This window comes from Aulostomus chinensis, chromosome 22 (genome assembly GCF_037954235.1).
Source record: "Aulostomus chinensis isolate RoL2024-O1b breed Wild chromosome 22, RoL_Achi_v1.0, whole genome shotgun sequence".
NCBI lineage: Eukaryota > Metazoa > Chordata > Actinopteri > Syngnathiformes > Aulostomidae > Aulostomus > Aulostomus chinensis.
The window spans coordinates 22,362,195-22,381,574 of NC_141341.1; the positions used below are offsets into that span (position 1 = coordinate 22,362,195).

A 19,380-nucleotide genomic window follows, 5' to 3' on the forward strand; every position below is an offset into this window, starting at 1 on the left:
ACAACATTGTACTTGAGTGGGGACAATTGTTCCTCTGAGGGAGCATTATTCAAAAGGTACACCTGTAAGTGCAGAGCTGTTCTTGTCGTCTCTATCTATACACTACAGGGACATACGGTACTTATACAGATAACTCACTTATATACTTCCATAAAGAGGATTTAGCCTCCTTAATAGTATGAAGCTTTCATGCTCCGAACTATTAAGTGAAGATTTAACTAAACATATGTATCTCATATGTAACACGCTAAGTAGAAATCACTTTAATAAAGTGTAATCTATATTGTTACAAAAATAAACTGAAATGCTTCGATTGTATCTTGGAGAAATGTTACGTCAAGGAAATCAATGTCCAGACCACATGTGTGGAGGCCCCCAAATGTCCAAATAAGGCAGAGGCATGCAGTGTGTGAAATACCGGGAGGTGGAGAAAGCTTGGGGAAACAAGCTAAATCTCATGCTTCAGTAAGAGAGGATGATGAGAGACTGGAAAAGTATGCCATAGCACCTCGCCACATTAACGCTGTCTCACTTTATGATTTCCTGTGCCAGGGATGACGAGAGAAGGTGTCTAAAAATACCAGCACGCACCTTGTTTTGTCAGGAAGGCAAAACGACTAATTCAGCGAGAACTTTGCCTTTAAAAGAGATTACGCTGCACAGAAAAGGGCCAGTGAGCTACATAATGAGGATCCACTGCAGTGCATTGTGGGATACTTGTATAGGGCTCGCTCTAGGCTCAGATGTAAAGATCACACATTCAGACAACTTCTCGTCTTGCTCGCAGACTCTCCACTTTACGTCCCCTCCTCCTGCTCATCACCTGCAGGCATAGCTGTGAATTTCACACATCACTCTGCTTAAGCTGAGAGAGGGATCTCATCTTCGCTGCTTGGAACTTCCCTCATTTTTTTTCCCACCAGCAAGATGCAGGTTCCAACCGCATCAAGCGCTAAACTTCACAACATACTTTATTTGTACACAACTAGCAGTTCAAAAAGGTTGGTGACGAGCCCATAATGTGAAAATAACAGGGCATAAAAACAAGATTCAAGACCAATTCAAGCAAGAATGAAAATGAATAAAATGTTTATGAAAATACAATAAAACAGTTTTGAAAAGCTATGTTTAATATTAAAAATGGGGGGGGGGCAGTTAGATCCTATAAATGTTGGACTGAGTAATAGATATAAATTCAAGAAAAAGACAAAACACAAAAGACAAAATAGGAGATAAACAAATAATCCCAATATATGAATACAATAAAGTGATTTTATCTATAAACCATTTTTAATCAAAAGCCAAAGCCAGCCTGGTAGGTTTTATGCTCCAGCTACTCTTCCAGTCAGACTGTTCCATGAAAGCTAAAAGCTGCCTCCCCAAAGGTTTCACTCCTGCACTTTGGAGCAGCTATCAGATTCACGCCAGAGGGCCTGAGGGGCCTTGCTGTATACACAGTGAGCATCCGAGATGAATACAGCTGTAAAAGACAACAAGGCTCTTTAAACATCAATAAGAATCTGACAGGAAACCGACGTCAGGATTTTAGAGCAGATGTACAGATGTGTATTGGGTTTTTTCCCTCCTGGTCCTGCTCTTGACTGCAGAGTTCTGATTCTGCTGTAGAGGAATCACAGGTTTTAAGGACTAAACTAGCTAGGAGAGATTTGCAGTGTCACTCAGCTTGGTAATATTTTGGGGGTTTAAAAGAACAGATGTTTTGAAAAACCCCACTTCAGACTTGAGGATTCAGATATGAGCCGAAGACAGTGCCACAGCGTCTTACTTGTTAGCTCAGGTTTAGTCTAATTTGTGGACCGTAATTCACTCTTATTTATCTGCATCGCACCATTTCACAATAAGAGGTACGTCATGACACTTTATAAGCGCAGTGAGTCTAAAACCATACTCTTTTCAATTTAGAACCAACAATTCCAACATCAACATTATCAAATAAAAAATTTCATTCAAGATAAAATTGGAAAGGAGGTGAGAGGTGTCCACACAAAGTTGTGTCACTGTCTTAACAATGCAAAGAAATGACGTATTCTGAAGACATTAATGAGAGTTTTAATGTATAAATAATAAAGACAGGATCCTAAAGATGACCCTTGGGGAACCCCACAGTTTAGTTTGAAGGTCCCTGGAAAGTCATCAATTGCAACAAAAGAAATGTTAAAAATTCAGGACATCCCTAAGTCTATTAAAATAATTGTGCAATGACTTGCAGTAATAACTGTACTCCTTATTGTAGAGTTGCAGGGTATACTTACTCAGTGTTTGTATTCCAGTGAAGGTCCTAAAATACATATCAAATTATGCCAAAACATTAAGAATGTGTTCATGTGAGATTTCACAATCATGATTTCACCAACTGGTCAAAGGGGAAATTCATACATATTTGTGCACTTGTGGATTATACAAGTGCAACCATTTCAACAGTTCTAGTATTGCCACATAAAACTAAGTACAGTGGTGTTTTTGTCTATGTGAATGCTATGTTTACACCTTGCAAATAGGAAAAATTAAGAACACAAATGTTCAAAAGACAATGTTTGCCTGCACTAAACTACATTATACATCCTGTATCAGCCAAGCGGCATCTGTAGGAATCTTAAAAGGACAACAGCAGTACAGTAGCATGCCCTACTAGGCTATTTTTGGTGAGAGAAAAGATAATTCAACTGCATAACTGTGACAACAAACTATTATTAAATATTGATATTCTGGGGACTGGTGGGGAGTTGGCAAAACTGTGGCTACATGTGACCCATTAGCTTCCACTGACAAATGCCTTGTGCACCATTATCTGTTCACTCAAGTGAGGTGGGTGTGGCGCTGTGAGTGAATGGAGCTCTGTCAATTTACGATGTAGTTGGAGACGGTAGTTTACATGCACTATATGACAGTCAAGGCCATAAAATGTGATGCAAATTGAACCCAAATTGTTACAATTACAGTACTTCAATCAATTCGATATTTCCTGCAAAGATGGGAAACTAATGCATGTCTGCCTTGCATAATACTGTCACAACTTTCTTCACCCTCTTCTCTAGGTTTCCGTCTTCCCTTCATTTCTCCGCCATCATCCAGTTCCTTTCTGCTTTTCTGCTCTCTCTGGTTAACACAGAAACATCTCTAGGGGAAACAGTTGCTCACAGCAGCCTGACCAGCGTCAGCCCGGTTAGTTGTCCCAGCCACTGCTTCCACTAGAGCCCACCTCCCCTCTGTTGTGTAATACTGTACATATTCCACTGAGGATGGAGGCGGTTCATTTCACAACTGAGAGCAAACCTCCTCATCGTGGTTTTAGAGAATTACTGGGCTATTTTGGCCAAAGGCAGAATAATGACAAATAAAAACATGTAAATCCTACTAAGTGGTTCATGGGGTCCAATCAAACCTGGACAAGGAAAGGAGGCAAATGAGGTTCTCTGACTGTACCAACTGGGTGGATGATCTAAGTGAGGAATACAGACTAATTTGATTAGGTAGAAAGATTTCAGATATTTTCTTTAGTAAATCTGGTCAAAGCAGGTAATTGTTTTTTTAAGTACAAGCAGCAGTCCATCCAACCATAATGACAGCCAATGAGCGGCAGGGCTTAACTTGATGTGTCTATCACTTGCCGCTGGTGTGTCTGTTACTGCCAGGCGAATTAAAGGGGATATATTTACAAAAATTAAAACAATCTTTAAAAGAAAAGCTCAGAAAAGAAAGGAGTGATGAAGCACCTGCAGAAACAAAATATTGTGAGAAAGGCGGTAGGGGTTGGCCTCTGCCAGGGTCGTGCCTTGTCACCTATCGTCTGTCTGATTTTCATTGACAGGATTTCGAAGTGTATTGGTGGCATTCAGAAAACTTCATTTATCCCCGTGGGGAGCTATTAAGGGAGCGGAGAGCAGTACAGTTGGTTACACAACAACAACACCACATACATGAGGTAAGGAAGTGCAAGGAAGTCTATACTAGGGCTGAACGATTTTGAGAAAAAATCGAATCGCGATTATTTCGAGCAATATTGCAATTGTGATTAATTATATATATATATATATATATATATATATATATATATATATATATATATAATTTTGTGTATTTATTTTTCCCATATACGCACTGTATAGGTGTCGGTGCTGGTTGTATAAATGCTGACGGAGGTTTGTGGTGTTGCCTCGGGATGTAGCGACTTTACGCCGACAGGTCCTGCACAAAACGTTCTTTTGTTGGATGTCGGTGGTTTCGTACCCAAAATAATCCCATAAAATCTAAAGTGCTCGCTTTTTCCGGATTAAATCAGGCAGAGTTTCTTCTTTCTCAAGCTCTGCTGAAGACACCATGCTTGCTACTGTCGCAACGCCGGGTTAACATAAAGCGTTACCTTGCTATTGAACAGACACCTCGGATTGGTCAGAATAGAGTGCGCAGTACTTGTGATTGATGAGTACGACTGTCGCTCAAGTAGGATGGCAAATGCTGCAGTGTCGTAAACACTGGATCAGACTCGCTTCGATTGAATATTAAGATTGAAAAAATAAAAATCGCGGCCGTTGCGATTCACAAATAGTGTTTTTTTTTAAACGAGATTTCGGTTTCAAAACAATTAATCGTTCAGCCCTAGTCTATACCTCCCAGGGTGAGCAGCAGTTGCCTTGTAAAGTGCATGATAGAAGCAGTAGTGCAGTAGAGGTAGTCGTGCCAAAGAAGTAGTAGTGCACAATAGATAAGTAGTATAATTACATTAATGAATGAGAAGTACTTTGAAAATATTTTGGAATGGACAAAATGAATCATAGCATGAGTAGAGTACATCTATCGTTGCAGCACATACAGGAAGTACAGGCGTACACTAGGTTTATGACAAGCAGCAATCTTGTGAGTGGTACTAGGGGTCAGAGTGAAGGGAGTTCAAAGAGTTCAGGAGGAGACGCCTGGGGGACAAAGGGGGATCTCCTTCACTTTCCTGCAGGCTGGACACTGTAGCCTGTGACCAGAGAGTGTGGGAGGGGTCCTTCAGGATCTGGGCAGCCATGCCGTGGACCTGCTGCTCATACACAACTGTAAGGGAGCGAATGGGAAGTCCAATGATCTTGGAACACACTTTGACGATGCTATGTAGGCAGTTCTTCTCCTGCAGGTTGATGGAGAGGAACCAGCAGACCACTGAGAACAATAAGACTGATTCAATAAGTGTGTAGAAAAAAGGCCAGAAGGATTTTGCTGCTGAAGGAGTTCAGTTTCCTCAGCAGGTACATGGAGGCACTTCTTCAGGATCACCTCCGTGTTAGAGGAGAATCTCAGGTAGTCATCAAAGACGGTCCCCAGATATATTTGTTAGGGGTCTTTGGAGGGTTCCTCTTGGGGATGAGGATGATGGTGGTGCGATGTCCTGCTGGCCTCATCAGCCTGTGACTTTCAGCTCTCACTGTATCATTTCGCCGGCGAGTGTAAATCTGAGACCACGATTACCTGCAGGAAGATGGTGGATTGTTCACTTCAGGCAGGGAATGAGGGGTGCAAGTATCTCTGCGTCCTGTTCTCTAGTCAGAGAACTCTATGCATGAGCTGGCTGAAGAATCAGAGTTGGTCATGAAGTTGCTCTATCACACCGTTGTTACGAAAAGAAAGCTGAGTCAGAAGCCAAAGCTCTCGATCAGAACAAGACTGCAATTACAAGCTGCAGACAAGGGTTTCCTCATAAGGGTAGGAGGAGTCTCCCCTGGGGATAAGGAGAGAAGTTTGGTCGTTCGTGAGAGACTCAGATTAGAGTCGCTGCTGCTTTGGGTCGAAAGGAGCCTGTTGAGGTGGATGAGGCATCTGGTCAGGATGCCAGCTTGACACCTCCATGAAGGGTAGTGTTCCAGACACATTCGGCTGGGAGAAGGCTGCGGGACAGACCAAAGACTAGGTGGAGGGGCTACATCTCCACGCTCCATGAAGGATTGGTGATTGATAAGTTGTCTGGTGTGTTGCCGGTACGTCAAATACATAAACTGAAACAGCTCATTTGATGCATCAACACAGCTCCTGTGACGGTGCTGACAGCGATGTCTGAGCAGACCAGTGAGGAGACTGGACTCACGCCACCAGCTTTTCCAATGAAATTCTGTTTTGAATTCTGATTTGTTAACCTGTAATCAATACATTAAAATAATGCTGCTCTGGCTCCTTTCAGTTTCTTTTCAAAAAAATAACTTACTTGCTTCTTTCTACTGATAAAATAAATGTATATGAGAAAAGAGTAATTTAGTATTTTGGCTACTTTCACCAATCAGATCAACAAACACACGTTGAAACTGAAGCCAGTAAAAAAAAAACAAAAAAAACCTTCTCCTCAAAGCATGCTGATATGGAGTGGACACAAGCCTATAACAGGAAGTCAGGCAGGCACTCTGCAGCATCCAAGGTGCAATAATTTGCAACAAATTAACATTTCATCTTGCATTCATTTTTAAAAGACTAGTGAACTCAGTTACCGTGGCTTTAATAAATGCAAAATTCAAGAGCAATATTGTGACATACAGAGTTCCACTGAATGCATCACACTGTGTATCACTGACTGTGTACTGACCTTTTAGGGACCGATCCCAGAGTCTAAAATGCAGAAATGATCATATTAGTTGTGGTTCACCATCTGATTTTTACATAACTGTTCTTTGCTGTAATAATCTGCTTGGCAGAAAAGATACTACATGCTGTACAGTCTATTAGGACAGCATTGGATGGGGCCAATATTCCACCGGATTAACATGATCAATTCATGGTCCAGCAGTCCATAGACGTAGTCACTATGTCAGTTCACAGCACCACCTGATCAGCATGGAAAGGCAGGTGAATTTTGGCAGGATTTGCACAGTCTTCTGAAGACATACTGGGTCTTCCAAATATTTTATGCTTTATATTGCCAGTGGCTTGTTGTTTAACAATTTTCTCCAATTATTATTGTTTTGCATATAACATTTAGTCATTTAATGTACACCAATGACATTTATTCATTTTCCAACCAGCTATCCATCCATCCATCCATCCATTTTCTACCTCTTATCCTGTTAAGGGTCGTGGGGGTTGGTGGAGCCTATCCCAGCAGCCTTCACCCTGGACGGGTCACCAGTCCATGGCAGGGCCAACACATAGAGACAGACAACCATTGGCTCTCCCAGTCACACCTACAGTCAATTTAGAGTCTGGATTAACCTGGTCCCCTCTTGATGTCTTTGGACTGTGGAGGAAGCTGGAGTACCAGAGAGAACCCAGCAGGAACAGGGAGAACATGGAGACTCCACACAGAAAGAGGGGGTTCAAACTTGGAACCTTCTAGCTGTGAGGAGACAGTGCTGACTACTGCACCACCAGTATTTTAACCACTTCTTTTAAACTGAATACTCTTATTATCATTTTACTAGCATATGCAATCCAGGGAGGTCTGTTCCCTGGCCAAGGCTGTTTTTTTCTGTTGCATGCAGGGTTGTACTGCAGTTATTTTAGTCACCTAATATGTCAGACGGTCCGCCACCTACAGTACAATGACGTTGCTAGAAAATCTCATACAAACTGTTTCTGGGACAATTCCAGGGGTAACTTTGAGTCCTCTTCTTAATATTTTTTATTTACTTGTTCTTGAACAACCATCCACTTCTGTTCCTGTAAACATATTTATTCACAGATCTCTGAAGCTGTCAAGCCATGTCTGGTCCCATGAGAAAACTACAAATTAGTTCTCATCTTAAAACTTGGCACGTCTGTAGTTCAGCCATGTTTCACAGCCCCGTGCATCCTGCAGTTCTCAACCTACATCTAACTCATACATCATACATGAAAAAGCAGTTCAAAATGCCAAAAACAGAAAATCCAAGGAATTTCATAGGCACCCAAGTGACAGTCCTGAATGAGAGAAACTAAGAAATGAGAGCATTTCAACAGCTCACATTAGGAGGACTCATGCTGCGCCCTGACAGAGACACACAGCTCAATAATTGAACAGATTATCTAGAATAATGCTGCTCTTTAGCTCACAGTTCCACCACAGAAAGAGGGTTGCTATAGTATGTGATTGCACCAGCAGCCGGAGAAATTAGTCTGCAGTCATTACAGTTGCTTGTAAATGCATCCAAGCCAGCCGGCGCCAGATCGATTTTTTTTCTGTTTCTGATTTGCCCCCAATTATTGCCCAGAGAGCTGCGAAAGGCTGCCGGGCGAAAACACTGATCTTAATTGATGCTGTCACATGATGAAATAGGTTATAATTTTTCACATAGAACATTTTCTCTTTCCCTCCAATCACTGTTGCCTCTAATATGTAAAAAAAAAAAAAAATACAGGCAAACCACTCAGACTATATTCATCTACAACAAGGCAGAGACACAGCTGGTGGTTATTCTTCCATAAAATCTTCACCTTCTACTCAGGCGTAAGGGAGCCAGCTATATCCAGAGAGGAAACATCGAGGAGGCAGGGGACAGGACAGAAATATTAGGGATGTCACGATCACATTTTTCTGGCTCTGATCTTCACTCAAGTCCTTTAATTCTATCCTGCATGACTGGTGTTGACAGCTGCACCAGGTAATTAATGTGGATTTAATCTAGAACTCAACACTGCAACACTGAAGCCATCTGTTGTCAGCAAACTGTTATAAAACAGAAATAAAATGTAAAAAAGCCTGAATTATTCATATTACATAATACAATGCTAAAATGGGATCAATCTGTGAGTAGAAAAAGGGGCAGAGAAAATTATAAGATGCAGAATTCACCTCGCCGTTTGGCCTTTAATGACAATGAGATGCTATGCACTGATCAAGACTCGAGTGACCATCAGAGTAATGAATTTTTAAAAAGCACTGAAATGCTGATTTGCTTTTGACTGATGTAAGTAAAGGAGGAAGCTCTATCAGTGATTTGTGGTGCAATAATTTACAGACCAATTACAGTTAAGATGTGATTTGGCTGGACATTTAACTGCAGAATGCGACTTGAAACCGACACAAGTGACCCACTTTTTCAAAATGACACACAGTCGCTGCAGATGAGAGAATTTGCATGTGAATGAGCATGTCTGGTCATTTTTTGCCGCTAAATTTCCTCCACGTGACTTTATACATTCTTGAGTAGATTGACCAGACATTTTGAGCTGATAAATCTCACTTTTTTGTTAACGTGTTTTATTGAAAATGTGACATCAAATGAGTGCTCAGGAGCGTTAACAGGCTCTCTTCTGGATCCCTGATGAGTAAAACTAACTGATCGCATCAGTCAGTCAATAAATTTGTTAGCTATTCCATGTCAAATCTCCTGAGGTAAATTTGAGGCACATATTTACCAGGCTTTTGTGATTTATGACCAGTTAGCTTTTTATTATTGCATTCCAGTCGGCTCTGGTCGATTTCGGATTTGTTGGTTGGATTTTGTGTACCAACCTAAACTGGTTTGAGTTTTGCGAACAAGTTTGAAGTAACATTGTCTTAATGACGCCTCCTGGCCCATTAGCAACAGCTTGTGAAAGCTAAATCCAACTTGTTTTGGGGTGGCGTGGCTCAGAGGTAGAGTGTCCATCTAGCAACCGAAGGGTTGCTGGTTTGATATTCATCCCCAAAGACCGTGTCGAAGTGTCCTTGAGCAAGATACTGAAGCCATAATTGCTCCTGATGCATGGCAGCCTCCACCATCAGTGTGTGAGTGTGTGTGTGAATGGTGAATGAGACGACACTGTAAAGCGCCTTGAGTGTCGCTAAGGTAGAAAGGCGCTAAATAAATTGAGTCCATTAATCATTTCATGTTAAGAAATATTAGCAGCAAGACTGAAGTCATATGAGGCTGTTTCTCCTTAAAAAGAGTAACTACTGAGTCACTAGACAACCTTGGCTAGCCTTCATTGGTGTGAGGTGATCAAATTTCAGTGGAGGTGAGAGGGGAGGGATGTGTGTATCGCCAGCAGGAAGTTCAAGTTCTTTTAGTGGTGATGACGATGAGACAGGGCATGGCAGTTGGTCTCAGTGCAAACTAAAATTGTGCCAATTTGGCAGCATTTTTTAAATCTGAAGATAGAGAAGATGAAGCGTAAAACCTGCAGGGAAAAAAGTCTTGGCAGAAGAAGGTAACACCACTACGTTGCATGCCCCCCTGTCAAAGTATCATGCCTCTTCTGCTGCACAATCAGCCCCTCTTCTTCATGAATGCAACTATACATTTAAATGTGCGGCTCATAAGAAATACTAAAACCAAGAGTCCATACTGGTTGTAGTCATCTTTTTCTGCTGGTATGGAGGTGTCTATTACCGCCATCTGGTGGACTGGAGTCAATACGTTTCCATTCACTCCTGATGGTCAACCACCAAACAGCTGATCAGCTCAGACAAGCACAACATCTGTTCAAACCTAAAATCCAGTCCAGTTTATGCAAGGAGAAATCACACCAATTCCCTCAGGCGGATCAAAGTTTCACTCCACATTGACTGAGACTACAAAATAAAGGTTAGCTGGCTACCCAAATGAAATCTCCTTTAACATACGAGTGGACCGGACTACTGCTGCACAATTTGGTAGAAAAGTCATATTACGATTATAGATTTTGATCTGCAATTGCAATATAATGTGGTAATCAAGAAAACAAACCAAATACAGATCATCTTGGAAATGTCTCTCAACTCAAACATGAAAAGTTTAACTCAAAATAATAATTGTGTTGTGTTGTGTTTCTTTTGTGGTTGTGTAACTGCGCCGACTGTCATCTCGACTGGCATTGCAAAGTGGTACTTTGTAAATGATCTCTGGCTGAGTAGATGCACAGAAAGTCAGTCACTTAAAATGGATTTTCTCTATCTACCATAGCCTGCAGATTCTCGGTGTAGCCAAACTACTTCAGTGGCTTTCATATTTCTAAAGGGACCTTCTGAAAGCTCAGACAAGAAGACAAGATTAGCAAGATCTTTTTAAATAAAAAAAAGACTGATAAGATGAAAGGCAAATATAACAAATTGGAGAGAGGATCTAATTGCTGAGTGGGAGAGAAGGAGGGAAAAATCGAATCATGAAACACATGGGAGGGAGAAAAATACATGTGGTCAAGAGGACGATAGAGGAAGAGAGGAAGGGGCCACATTGAGAAATGATCTGGATAGAAGAACTGCTGTGTTCTCCCTCTCGCCTTCTAAATTTAGTTGAATTTTATGCTGAGGTACATTCACACACCCTTTTCTTTCGACTGACTCCATTAGCCAAACAACATGCCGAGCTCTGGGAGTAATTGGCTGCCCTTTCAGCCTCCTAATGGCCAGAGCAGAGCAGAGAATATGAGGCCAAACAGCTGAGTTACTGTCATTTATAACAAAATCTCTGCTCCAAACATATGTGATTTCTCTTAACCTTCATGCTAGTCACTCTACTGCTTGTACTTGATCTTTCCTCATGCACTTCTTGTTCTGGATTAATTTGTTTCATGTTTTTGTTAGCTGACAACAAGAGGAACCTCATTACAGTCCTGTCAAATTGTCTTTGGATTGGATTCACTTGGAAATGAGCAGCGGATTTGGCTTTTCAATATGATTTTTTTTGCACGAGAACCATCTGTCAATCAGAAAAAATGTTCTCGTGAGTTCCACTGATTATTCTGACCAAGTTAATAAAGCCAAAGCAGAACTTTGCTTTTGTATGATGCACGATCTGAATAGCCATATGTCTGCTCCAAATACTTAGTGCAACAGCCCATCTTCAGGCTCAGGTGGTAGAGAGGCCTTCTTACAATTGAAGGGGTACTGGTTCAATCCCCAGCTCTGCTGAGGACCGCATAATACAGAACCTCTAATTGCTCCTATTGCCTTTGTCATTAGGGTGCAAATGTGTTAGGAAGTTGGCACCTTTCATAGCCCCCTTTGCCAACAATGTATGAATGTGTGTGTGTGTGTGTGTGTGTGTGTGGACTAGAAAAGGGCTGTGTAAATGAAGTTCATGTTTGTAATTTCACCCTAAAGGAGGAAATAACTGATGTCTCTTTTTCATCTTGGTTAATCTTTTAGAAATCCATCTGTAGTTTCTTTTGCTTCTGCTTATGCAGGATCAGGCCCAGGACCGGGACCCTGCTCCATATCAAGGACCTCCAGTTCATTTTGTGTTCCTCAGCCACATATGTCATAATATTGCTCCAGTATTTTCTGGGCTGGTCCCCGAGTCTTCTACCAGTAGGATATACCCAGAACACCTCCAGTGGGAGGCTTCCCAAACCAACCAGCTTCAGCTCACTCTTTCAACAGAAGGAGCTCTCCATGCTCCAGATCTCAGCTCTAATTCAGTCACAACACAAATCTCACGACCATACGGGATCGTTGGAATGTCAATGCATGGGTAAATTCTCGAATCATTCACAGAATAACAACTCAGGGTGTCAACAGGATTTGCTTATTTGGCCTCTGTATTTCCATTTAAACATAAAATAAATACATCTCAGTGCATGCATGAAAGATCTGGTTCATCCTGATATTGAAATGCACCAGGCGGTGTCACCTTACAGTAGGGACACTCTACGCATCACTTTGGATCGATTGGTTCACTCTTGAGTCCAGGCCTGTGATTTGTTTTGTTTGGAGCCCTCCACCTCCAGCAGACTTATCACAGGCTTTATCAGACACAATATCTGACGGGCTGGCGCCGCCCCTCCCTGTAAGATCAGATAAAAGGACCAGCAGTGTACATGGGAAACACAAACCTGGTGTCAGCCCATGTGGCCACATCTCACTCCCCTACATATGAAAACAGTACCACAGGGAGGTACTGTCTTAATCTTGAGACTGACAAGTTTCATGGTGAAGACAGAACATGCAGCCATGGACAAACACCTTCAGAATCTTTTTTGTCTGCATTGCTTCCTAAACGCACTCGAAATTGTGTTTTATTTTTATTCTTAATTAACTCTACTGACTTTACACATCAAGTTCAGTTTATTGATCAAGAGTGATGTCATCAGGGTTATGAAACATAAAACGTGTTACAAATTAGACATGTTGTGTTTGAACAATGTGAGCATTTCGGAGTCTGGGGGTTGTTAGATCAGACAAATTTAGCTCATGATGGTAACCGACGGGGCCGCCCCCTTAAACTCAGTGGTTCATCCATCAGGAAACCTTCGAGCCGAGCTCAGACTTGCCATTGTTTCCTAGTTTGAGTTTGTCTGCAGAATAGCTGCTGTTAAAAGAGGGTTGGATTTCTGTTGGTGCTGTTGTAACACTACTGTTTATCTGCCTTAGATGAGAATGTAGGTGTTTAAACTGTAGAAAGGGGTGGTTTCATCTGGATAAAGCCCAACATTACAGTCTGCCAGCCTAGCTGTTCGACTGTGAGTGCTGACTTCTCAGCTGCAGGCGAGTGCCCAGGCATGCTAAGTTAGCTGTTCCCCATTTGCAAGGCCTCACATCTGTGGCGATGTCTTTTGTTTAACCACTACAGACATTTGAGCCAGCAGAGATCTCAACTGATTCGCCAGCACGATGCTTTTCTTGTCATGAACTGTCAACAACAATTTCCTGTTTTCAGGCAGCCAGCAAGTGGCAAGGCATGCTAGCTTCAGTCAGTGCCCCATCAACAACAGGCACCAGATCATCTCTGCAGGGGGTTAAACTTGGGATGTACTGCGATTCATTTTTGTAGTGACCAAAACCTCATTGAGCTAGCATAGCCGCGAGCAGTCCCTGGCCACCGGTTATGTTAACACTACCATGCCTTTCATTTCATTATAAACAGCCGTTCCAAAGTGGAGACAGCCACATGATTTTTGTTAAACTTGATCCTCGCTCAGAGATGAGGCGCACAGTGACAGGACAAATCTCTCATCTGTCTTTTATTGACTTATTTGAGGGGGAGGGGGGATCAAAATATTGGACTGAAAAGCCAAATCAACTAAGAAGGTAGAGCAGCCCTAGAAATAAAAGATTTAGCACCTCTGGGGCTGCACTGACAGGGCGTCTGCCTGCAAAGTTGTTCGTAACTTGGGTTCTCCAAGTCTGACCTACGAGTTCCGCCAGTTCGAGACGACCATCCTCTCGCTCAGAACACAGACTTTACACCTGATAAGGAGCACGTGTGCATTTCTATCATAGTCAGTTGAATCTGAGCGAATCATGCAGTCCGAGCATGTAATCAACTCTAACCTTTTTGTGATGAGACTTGAACCTGGGGTGTTTATCCGTTTGAAAACTGTCTGTTTCCTCGTCAGAGAGTCCCCTGCAGCAGTACGTCACCTGAGCAAGGATTGTCATGTCGCACACAACTAAAATGTTTGGCGGTGTGAGTGTAGACAAATGATGTTGCATTTTGTATATTTCATTTATATTATAACTTGAACAATATTGCCCCCTGTTATCCACTACAAACACAGGGAATGGATGGTTTCCATTCCCATTACTGAGTCCCACCCCGTGACCACATAAGCATTTCACCCTCAAACTTTATTTCCATCTCACTGCGATTCTCATGACGATCATACTCTTTTTTTCCCATAAAGCCCCAAGAGTTGTCCTCTGAGATAATTTCATGGGCCTTCCACAGCCATCATGCTGCTGGAAGATACACATACAGCAGGCAACGGGGGGGGGGTAATTTCACCCAAGGCCTCCATGCACTTCCAAGCCTTTCACTCGTCTCGTTGAAATAAAAACCACCGAGGTGCTTGGTGCGCTGCCTTCACCAGATATAACAGAAACCCTAATTCAAAGTGACTTTCAGGCCATGTACTTGTGTATTCTGTGCAATCATGTGGTCATGGCTGGCATCACAAGAGACCAAGGTCACCTGTGTGCGCCAGCTGGATTGTTCCTGTTCAATGTATGTCTGACGCTCAATGCACAAAGAAAAGATGTGAATGAAATAGTCATTACACACCGCCGCCTCTCCTCTCTCCACGCAGCTCACCTGTTTCGCTAAAATTCACCTTGACTGCAACATCAATCATTTGCCTTGTGCTTAACACCCAAGGGGTTAAAGCCTCTGCTGACGTGTAGATACAAAATTTAGAAGTGTGTGTGTTTGTGAGCCTGTGTGACTGAGTGAGTGGTTCTCCAGCACACTCTTATCTCCTTATGTAACTAGAGTAGCATTAGCACACGCAAGCTAAATTCTGCCCCTACCCAACACATGTCCACAGCAGAATCTGTTTCACAACCCAAACAGCGCAGTTGGGGGCGGGGGGGGGGGGGTAGTTGTACCTCCAACCCCTTCTCATTCCAAACACATCAAACACTCATGCTTGGTCAGTGGCTGTTAGCATCAAACTTAGGAGGCTCTCCAGCACCATTTTTGTGCTGTGTGGTTTGAAAAAGACAGATGGGATTTAAATGAACATCTGAATATAGCAAGAAAGTGCGTGTTGGCTGGGACAGTGAGTCAAGCAATCCCAACCAAAGTACCCAGATAGAGCTGCTCGGGCGTCGCATTACTGTAGCTACAGCTTCTGAGTCGGATACCCTTGAGGTCAGACTTTTTTTTAATCAATTCAACCATGACATTGAAAGTCACACAACCTTAAAGCAGTACCAACTTACACCTGAGTACGTTTCCCTGATCCTTCCTAACACAGACTTCTTTTGTATCGCAACCTCAGCCGTAGCATTGAGAATCAGGGCCTTCTCGCACTAAATGATTTGTAAAGTGCAGTCATTGGACTGCTGAGATCAACACAGTGCGTCTCTGCGCAGTGTTGACCCTGGCACTGTTGAGAGAGGTGGCCTTGAGAACGGTACAGCTGCTGGGTGGGCTTCGACCATTACAGTGAGTGAGTGAACTCTGACAGATGCAGCATGAAAAATGTTCCTCATAGAACGTTGTAATGAGAGAGGTCGCGGCGTGATGAGGGTGTGAGAGTACTGGTTTATGTGCTGCTTATCTTCCGCCTGTCGTTTGCTGTATGTTAAATCAAGTAACAAACCTGCTGTCTGGCTTAGAGTGTGAACTTGTCACTACTGGTCACAGTGTGCGTGACAGAGTGCGTGCAGTCGAGCAAGTGAATCATCTATTGTGTTGCTCCTGTGATGAAATATCAAATCTGATCCTCAGAATTCCAAACCAGACTCACGCTGCTCAGCGACGTCGTGATGCAGAGCAATGCGAGTGCAGGCTAGCAGGCCAGAAGGGAGGGGGTTAATCGGGCTTCGGCACAGTACAGGACAACCGGGCCAAGTCTGAATGTGCCTTCAGTGGGAATCAGAGCAAAACACAATATAAAATGTAACTTCACCCACAATAAAGCTGCATAGCACAGCAGTACAGCCATTCAACCATGATACTGCAACACAATGCATCTACGATTCGTCGCGGCGTAACTTCAGACTAAAACCTCCCTTTTAAAAATTCAGAAGTACTTTTTTGCGCTGCATTCACCTGTCAGTTTCACAGAATTTGTCAGCTTCCATGATTAAATGTTGAACAATGCGCGGAGTTATAACTTTTCCAAATGAATACAAGCACAACAATAACAATAATCAACTTGTTAAAAATGGAGATGGTGGAATAATGATAGCTCTTTCAATAGCAACGTATATATTTCATGCAATATAAAGTCATGGAATATTATTGCAGCGTTGACGCCTGGGCCCACTCCCATTTCACACATCAATAAACATTTTGGAGGACTTAGTTTATCTTGAATGGTGATATGGTTCCAGAGCTGAATCAGGTGTTATCTGCAGCCTAAGATCCCCATCAACCTGAGACCATAGCCACTTTATCTGATCTCTCATTAAATGACAAATACAGAATAACCACAATGCCTTTCATCCCTACGGCTGCCAATCGTGTAAGAAACGACCTTTAGGGGACAACAATGGACTTTCTGATTAAACGTAACGTGGAGTGGGACAGGGAGCAGCTAAAGGTTGTTCTGAAGGTCTGCAACAGCTGGGTGGGATTTAGGGAAGGAAACAGCAGCATCAGTTTATCACCTGAATTCAGCGGTGAACAGGCTTGTAGGCATCCTGATCAGCTGAGTGAGGATCATTAGACATGGCCTACACCCTGATGGCCATGCCACCCCTCACTCTCGGCTGCCAAAGATCCGGCTTCGGATCAAATAATGAAACGTTTGAATATGATACATGTGATGCAGAGACAGCAGCGTGAAGAGGGGTCCTGCTTTACCACAACAGCAGGAGTTTGGTTCTAATCAGATATCCTGATACCCAAGTTCTGTCTTTAGAACCCTTCAGTTTACATCATCATGAGATAAGCAAAATATGCACAACATCCATGTTTAGGTTCTAAAAGTACAGCCTAAACAGGGATGTTTTCAACCACACTTTTTTTAATAAAAGTAGCTGGCTGCTGAAACACAGAGGTCACACACGATCAGTCATAAAAAACTAAGCCTGCAAAGAGGAACCTGCAGGGTCCGGGGTAGCACCGTCCTCTCTTGTCCCGCGCTCGGATCATTCATAAAAAAATGGCAGGCCCGCGCGCCACTATCACCCCGACGCCTCAACAAACTGTCTCGCTGTCGTGAACAATTTCAGCACCACGTCGGGAGAGTGTGCGGTAAACACAAGCGTCTGTCCAAGCGGCATGAGACAAACTGCAGGGGAGTACATGGGAATGTTTTAAACTGCTGCGACGTTCACTGTCACCACACGGCTGGAGCACACACCGCTTCAGCGGGTAAACAACAACGGCTTCATCCCTCCTCAAGACGCGCTTCATACCTAATAATTACTGTGCAGCTGGGGAGGTACAACGCAAGCCTCGGCTGGTCGTTCTTACCCAATGAAGGCGACGCGGTGTGGAGGAGACGAGGTTGGATGGTTTCCCTGCTCCGGTTCAGCGGGGCCGCCGTGCAGGACAGCCGGGGAGAGATGCGGGGATGCTGGATGCCTTCCTCCGGTGCTCCTAAGAAAAAACACTGATCGCAGTCTCCGACTGGTTTACACTCCTTACACACTCACACACATCCACGCACACGCCGAGTGGCTGACTTTAGGTGGCCCTTTAGACTGTTACAGAATCCCGCAAAACATGTTACCGTGGAGGCGAGAGGCAGCAGTGACGGTGCTGCGGTGCTCCGAGGGCAAGACAGGGACTGGATAGCAGCGGAGGACAGCGTGAAAGCGCCGGTGGAGTGGATTTAAACGGGGGGATGGTGTCGTTGGGATTACGTGGTAGGGGTTTAATTAGATAGCGCTGCGCCGATTGGCACCGACGTTGCGCACAGCCCTCCTCTTTCTCTCCTCCCCCTCCAGCTCCCCCCCTCTCTGCCTTCAGCGGCATGTGTCATTATAACCTAAATTATTGCAGCATGCAGTATGTGTGGAATAAAATCATAAAATGCCAGTTTTTTCAATTGTTTTTTGTCATATTATGATGATATAAATATCGGGAAGATGCTCTTTACACACTGGGCTGGAAAGTAGCCTTGTTATTGTCCTGATGTTGCATTCAGGCTACAAATGAGAAAATTGTTCATCTTCCTTTAACAATGATAGCATTTCTGACAGGAAAGTAGAAAAAACAGTTTGAGAAGTGGAGCGTCAGCACTGATGGATGGAGACGTCAGTGTATAGGGTTGGTCAAAGGGGACAAATTTGGCCTACTGATTGAATACATGAATAATATGGAGAAAAAAATAGAGAAAATCAATGTTTATGTTTTCTTTTTTTGCTGGACTAAAGTCAGTGGGATTTTTACTGTTGGACTGGGACTTTAAAAAATAAACTCTGTGGCAGACAAAAGTTTGAGATTTCCATGTTTTGGTCAGCAAAATCTCCACAAATGAACAACACTTTTTACAATTTTTAATCATAAATGCACAAATGCAAATTTCTGCTTTCAACTTGATCAAATTCATAGTCTTAGCTACTTTGTTAGCAACGGACATTTTTAAATCACACGGAGACTTCCAAATTCACAAGTGTGGTATTTACTGGCGTATTTTATTCAGTTGAACAAGACGTTACACAAAAGTAGAGTGAACCCCTGAACTGATTTCAGGAACTGAAAATGAAATTTCACTCAAGGTCTACAAAATCAGGAAAGAACCTGTGAGTCAGACAGAGACTCAGTTGATGTGAGAGTTGGACAGGCTCTCTCTCTCTCCCTCTCTCTGTCTGACTCCCTCTCTTGCTCTCTCTCTCTCTCACACACACACACACACACACACACACACAAACGCTGAGGTTCACCATCTGAGCCAGACATCAGCTATACTTTGTCACACCTCACATAACTTGGAAGAGCTGTGGGAAGGTTTGATTAACTCCAAAGGTTGGGGATGACTCACTGTCTCTCTGGACTGGACAAGTTTGGTTGCTCATCGGAGGCCCGACTGGCCTGCGTAACCGCTGCTGTCAAAGCAGAAAAATAAAAAATGACACGTTCCTAAAGGAAAGACTAGTCAACAACCTTCTGAGACAATTTC

At 43.0% G+C, this 19,380-nt stretch overlaps 1 protein-coding gene across 1 annotated transcript in view; it reads right to left on the reverse strand.

Annotated features, from left to right (window-relative positions):
• Nucleotides 1-18,110, reverse strand: part of LOC147241166 (hippocalcin-like protein 1) — a 58,014-nt gene extending 39,904 nt beyond the window's left edge. Inside the window, exon 1 of the mRNA XM_086193118.1 lies at nt 17,730-18,110. The gene's annotated coding sequence lies outside the window, so the exon portion shown is untranslated. The remainder of the gene's footprint in view (nt 1-17,729) is intronic.
• Nucleotides 18,111-19,380: the final 1,270 nt, after the last annotated feature.